Source organism: Austrofundulus limnaeus, unplaced genomic scaffold (genome assembly GCF_001266775.1).
Source record: "Austrofundulus limnaeus strain Quisiro unplaced genomic scaffold, Austrofundulus_limnaeus-1.0 Scaffold71, whole genome shotgun sequence".
Lineage (NCBI taxonomy): Eukaryota > Metazoa > Chordata > Actinopteri > Cyprinodontiformes > Rivulidae > Austrofundulus > Austrofundulus limnaeus.
In genome coordinates, this window is record NW_013952473.1 from 1,705,839 (window position 1) to 1,710,900 (window position 5,062).

Here is a 5,062-nt window from a genome sequence, read left to right on the forward strand (position 1 = left end):
ACACACACACACACACACACACACACACACACACACACACACACACACACACACACAGCTGCTGTCACCCAGCCAATGTGTGTTCACCATGATTGGATTCTGTTTGATTGTGCAAACACTTGATTTGCATGAGACACATTTGGAACGTTCCTTGTTTTTCTTCTTCTTTCTTTGCGTGCCGTACAGCCCACAGGTTTATTTAGCCCAATTATCTTAGATGTGGTATGGTTTGATCAAATGCGTGAGCAAGAGAAAAGGGCCAAAAAAAATGTTTTCAGACTTTTGTGTGAACTAGTTGCATCAGTATTAATTCGTCCGGTTCTTGTGATTCTGMAAAGCTCTGTCTCCAGGATATATATGATACAGGAGTGGGTGGGCTTTGAATAAACACAATACTGAGGTGAGGAAGGGCCATCTAAATGAAGCATGTAGGAAGAAACAAGAGTTGACTGAATGAGTGAGGAAAAGGATGCACTGTTAGACCCACAAACGCATTTAGACCTGATGAAAACAAAGTCGACAAAAAATGAATGTCCCAGTGCAGTATAGGACTAGTCTGGTCATTTTTGTTGTCAAATACTCATCAATAGTTAGCTCATTATTAGCTGTAACAGTGCAGAACATCATTATGAGGAACATGGCGGAAAAATTTGTCCATTGATGATGCGCGGATTGTTACTGAAATATCGATACTACGATACCGGATCTTTATGATCTAAAATCGATTCTAAATTAAAGATATGAATAACTTAATACTGCCATGTCAGGCAAGTATGTGATTAACAGAAAYMCAGTGGAAAGTAACTAAACAATTTTGTCTAAAACAYAGGGGGCTGGTGAGAACTACTTTTTCTTCCGCCTGGATGCTGCATAAGTGCAGCAGCACATGCTCAGTGAGTCACTCAGTCTGTGTTATTTACATTCAGTAATGTGTATTTTGTATGATTGTGTCCTCTGTTTTTTTCTGYTGTATTAGTCTGGCTATATTGTAAATGAGGATGCTATAAATACACTTCTGGTTTTAAAATGAATAAATTAATTAATCGGATATATTGTGTTCATTATGAAATGGGGATTTGAAATATAATTACTGTTTTTGGATTTACCAGACACATTAACTGTGTTTTCACAAAGTATCAGTATCAGCTAAGTATTGCCAATACCAGYTTGTGTTTTACTAGATATTGAAATCAGAAAGGAACATGGTGGTATAACACATCACTAGTGCCCTTTCTATTGGGACTAGCCAAATGATGGGTTTTTTATATTGTTTTTCAGGCTATTAACTCTATCCTTAAAATGTTATAATGGTGTGGGAAACACTACATTAGCTAATATATAATTATACATTTTATATTTTTACATGACACTGTTTAGTCTTTTTGTTGTACTTTCAAACCTTCAGTGTATTACTGTGTACGGTTCTCTRATTCTCTGTCTCTTTCCTGTCCTCCCAAACCTAGCCAGTCGAGGCAGATGGTGGCCTGTACTGAGCCTGGTTCTGCTGGAGGTTTCTTCCTGCTAAGGGGGAGTTTTTCCTCTCCACTGTCACCAGTGCGCTGCTCAGGATGGGAGACTGTGACAAAGTGATTCAACGCAATATGTTGGCTTCTTCAGATTGTTTTTTGTACGGTGCCCTGAGAAGACGTATGTTGTGACCTGGCACTACTGTACCTAAATAAACTGAATTGAATGGAATTAATTGTTCTGGCATTGACCATTATCTTCCATTAGTGCTGTGGAACAGCTGGGAGTTAAGTAAAAGTTTAGCCTGACTATATACAGTAGATGTGGCTGATTAGACATTTAGCAGCCTCTCAGCACAACTGGAACATAACAGATAATGCTTTGTGTAGTAATACAAATGCTTTTCCTGTTGWCAAATCAGCAACAAACTAAACAAACTATATCACGAGACAGTGTTGATGTTCAACATTAGCTATTGTGTAGAAATACCAGGATTGGTCACCAATTTGTGGCATGCATGGATACTGTGCTAATTACAGTTTATTGCCCAATAATAAAGGTGAAGCTGACATGCRGCTTTCAGCCATGCCTTTGTGTGCATGTGTGTATGTGTGTGTTTGTTTCTTGCATAATCAAAATATCTAGTGTATGACTGGACACATTTTAATGAAGCTCTAATTAGATGTACATCTACAACTAATTAACTATTGGAACCTATCCCATTCAAGAAGGCTGCTCCAGTTAAACACATTAGAAAACACCAAAATGGCTTYAATTCAGCCATTTTTACAGAGACTGAACTAAAATTTGATGTGAGAGTGTTGTACAATGCACAMGCTGAGCTCTAACATATCACATAAGATCTGATTTTTAAACGTTGGCAATAACTAAACATAGCACAGAAAGTAAGGTTTTTTGTGTCCTGATGTGTCTAAATAATCCAGGTAGAAAAATAAAAAAAAGGTTGAGTAGGTCCTTCTTTGTTGAAAAAAAAAAGCTTAATTTCTTCTCCAAAACACTTTGGAGGAACTCGTCCAGAGGATCTACTCAGCTTTTAGTTTAGACAAGGAAATTTATATAAATTTGTTGTAACAATGCTTCTTGGCAATAAATCAAATGCAGTTGGAAAGGCTGTAAATTTCACTTTTAAATGGTGACATATTCGTAAGGAACATGCATTTGTGGGATGAGCAGTAGAGCTTATCCTGCTGTTGCTATTGACACTTGTTTTGARCATCTGGTACCCCCAAGTTCTGCCAATTAGTTGTCCACTGTAAGGTTTATTGTCAAGAAACACTGTTACAACAGAAATAATCTACCAAATACAAATGTCCTTAAATCAGCTGTGTCTGACTTTTAGCAAAACATGTCATGAACCACTGGATAGAAAATCAAAAATTAATCACTGAATGTATTTTTAGAAATGATTAAAACACTTGCTGATCTAGATGAACATGACAGCAGATCAATATTAGCCAAACTACAAATGACAAWGACTGAGTTTTAGACTTGCTAAGCTAAAAAATGTTGTGATTGTACTCTGAGTGAGACTACCTTTGCCTAAAATTATGTCATTAACTGTTAAAATCAACAATGTTCTTTTGTTAGGAAACTATACAAGGTTTGACCAAATCTTCTACAACTCTGTCTCTTCTCATTATAAGATGATCTTCGTTAAAAACTCTAGCATGAAAGAGGACATAAAATATGCATTCCTTCAAGGAATGCCAGGCCTTCAATTCTGTCATTTTTGCTGAAGATATAAGAGGCAACAGCCTGAAATCTATTCAATTTAATGTTTAAAATTAGGCCCATGTTTAATTAACTATGGAAAAGAGCATGCTGCTGGAATAATTTCTTATCTTGCAGAACTGCCATGTGGCCAATAAGTAAGTCGTTTCTCTGATGACAAAAATGGCAGTTCTGCACTGCTGTAATCTAAATTAGCATTGTAACCATGATGGCATTATATTACTAATCTAGTAAATTCTAAAATACTGTTTTTATTTTAGAATGTCATAAATAATACACTAAGTTGATGTTTTTATGGAAACAAAATACCATCCATGGCAGAAAATGTTCATGTTTTAACACCAAATTATGCTAATTATATTAGAATAAAACAGAAAAAAAAATCTGCAGTGAAAGAGAAATTTGTCAGTGTATTTAGCTGATTACCACAGAAACAGTCATTTGTTCTCCAGTCTGGATAATGCTCAGACATATTGTTCATTTGCAGAGATCACACGCACTATCAAAGGCAATCATCTGCTCCAGCAGGTCTTTGATTGTATTTCTCTCCGCGCATGTTTATGGTCACATGCATTTGCCCTTTCCTTGGTGCTCTGTGAAGCTTCTCAGCTATTGTCTCAAGTTCACAGATGAAAGGGTTCTGGATGTGCTCAGAGCTTTGCCACGGGGAGGCCGGCGCAGCAGCCACTATACAGCCATGATTCCACGGCTGTCCCCAGAGTGCTCMTGTCAAAAAGCCCAGCTTGAGGAAGCCTTGTCGGGGGACACGGTCCCACACTGAAGCTGGGCATCTGCTGCAGTGTGATAGCCTTTCAGCACATTATCGCATAAGGCTATTCTTCCTGAGCACGCTATAAAAGGATTTGTAGTAGATTCATAACATGCCAGGCTAAATAATGTGTACTGGTGGGGTGAGGGGGTGTGCTGGCTTTGTTCTTCTCTCCATCATCTTTATGCTACCATCCACTTGGCAACAGAGGCCTAGTGTTTGTGTTTGACAGTTTTTATTCACAATATGAAACTTGGGGACAAGCGAAAATGTCAAGGGACTGTTCTGATTTTTCTCAACAAAATGAGGGAGGCAGGTCACAGAACATATGATTTGACTTTTTTTTACATTCATATTATAGAAATTTCTGACGTATTTTCTGTACCCTGCTAAACATGTTTCAGGTTGTGAGTTGATGTCTAACTCAGTAGGAGGTAAAGTGCTGAATAGTCTGCCAATCCATTGTATTACATATTCTATAGGAGGAGAAAACAAAGTTTTTATCGGAGTTCCAAACACTTTCAGAATTTGTTTCATGTGGTGGTAACTGAAAATCCAAGAGTGTTAGGATTGAGCTAGGTTGGTTAGAACCCCAAGTGCAGAACTGAAATGATCTAGGCAAAAAAAAAAAAGGTGCAAAAGGACTTTATTAAACAAAATCAAAAAGCTGGCGTGGCAGCAAACAAGATACTAAGGTTTAGCTTAGTGATGGGCAGTTTGAAGCTGAAGCTTCAACGCATGTATTGAAAAAAAAACAACACACTGTTTCAGAAGCACTGCGTCGGAGCTTGATTCGTTTGGTAAAAGACATGTGATCAGTGACGTCTGAAGCTTCGAAAGTGGTGAACTTACGTCACTGCATTTGTACCTGATTCAAAGGTTAATCAGGAAGTGAATCATTGGCTGGATTCGTGGTGTGTTTTCATGGCAAATGCACAAAATATAACAAACCAGTGAAGGACTTATTGTGAGACACAGAGGCAAACAAACGTATGTGTTTAGTTTGTCGTGCAGTTTATAAGCCTGGGCCAGAAAGAGTGGGAGTCACGAACCCACAAAGAACCTTTGCTGCGA

At 37.9% G+C, this 5,062-nt stretch overlaps 1 long non-coding RNA gene across 1 annotated transcript in view; it reads left to right on the forward strand.

Annotated features, from left to right (window-relative positions):
• Nucleotides 1-1,503, forward strand: part of LOC106519100 (uncharacterized) — a 2,117-nt gene extending 614 nt beyond the window's left edge. Inside the window, exons 2-3 of the long non-coding RNA XR_001310401.1 lie at nucleotides 830-893; nucleotides 1,464-1,503. This is a non-coding gene — a long non-coding RNA (uncharacterized LOC106519100). The remainder of the gene's footprint in view (nucleotides 1-829; nucleotides 894-1,463) is intronic.
• The last annotated feature ends 3,559 nt before the right edge of the window (nucleotides 1,504-5,062 follow it).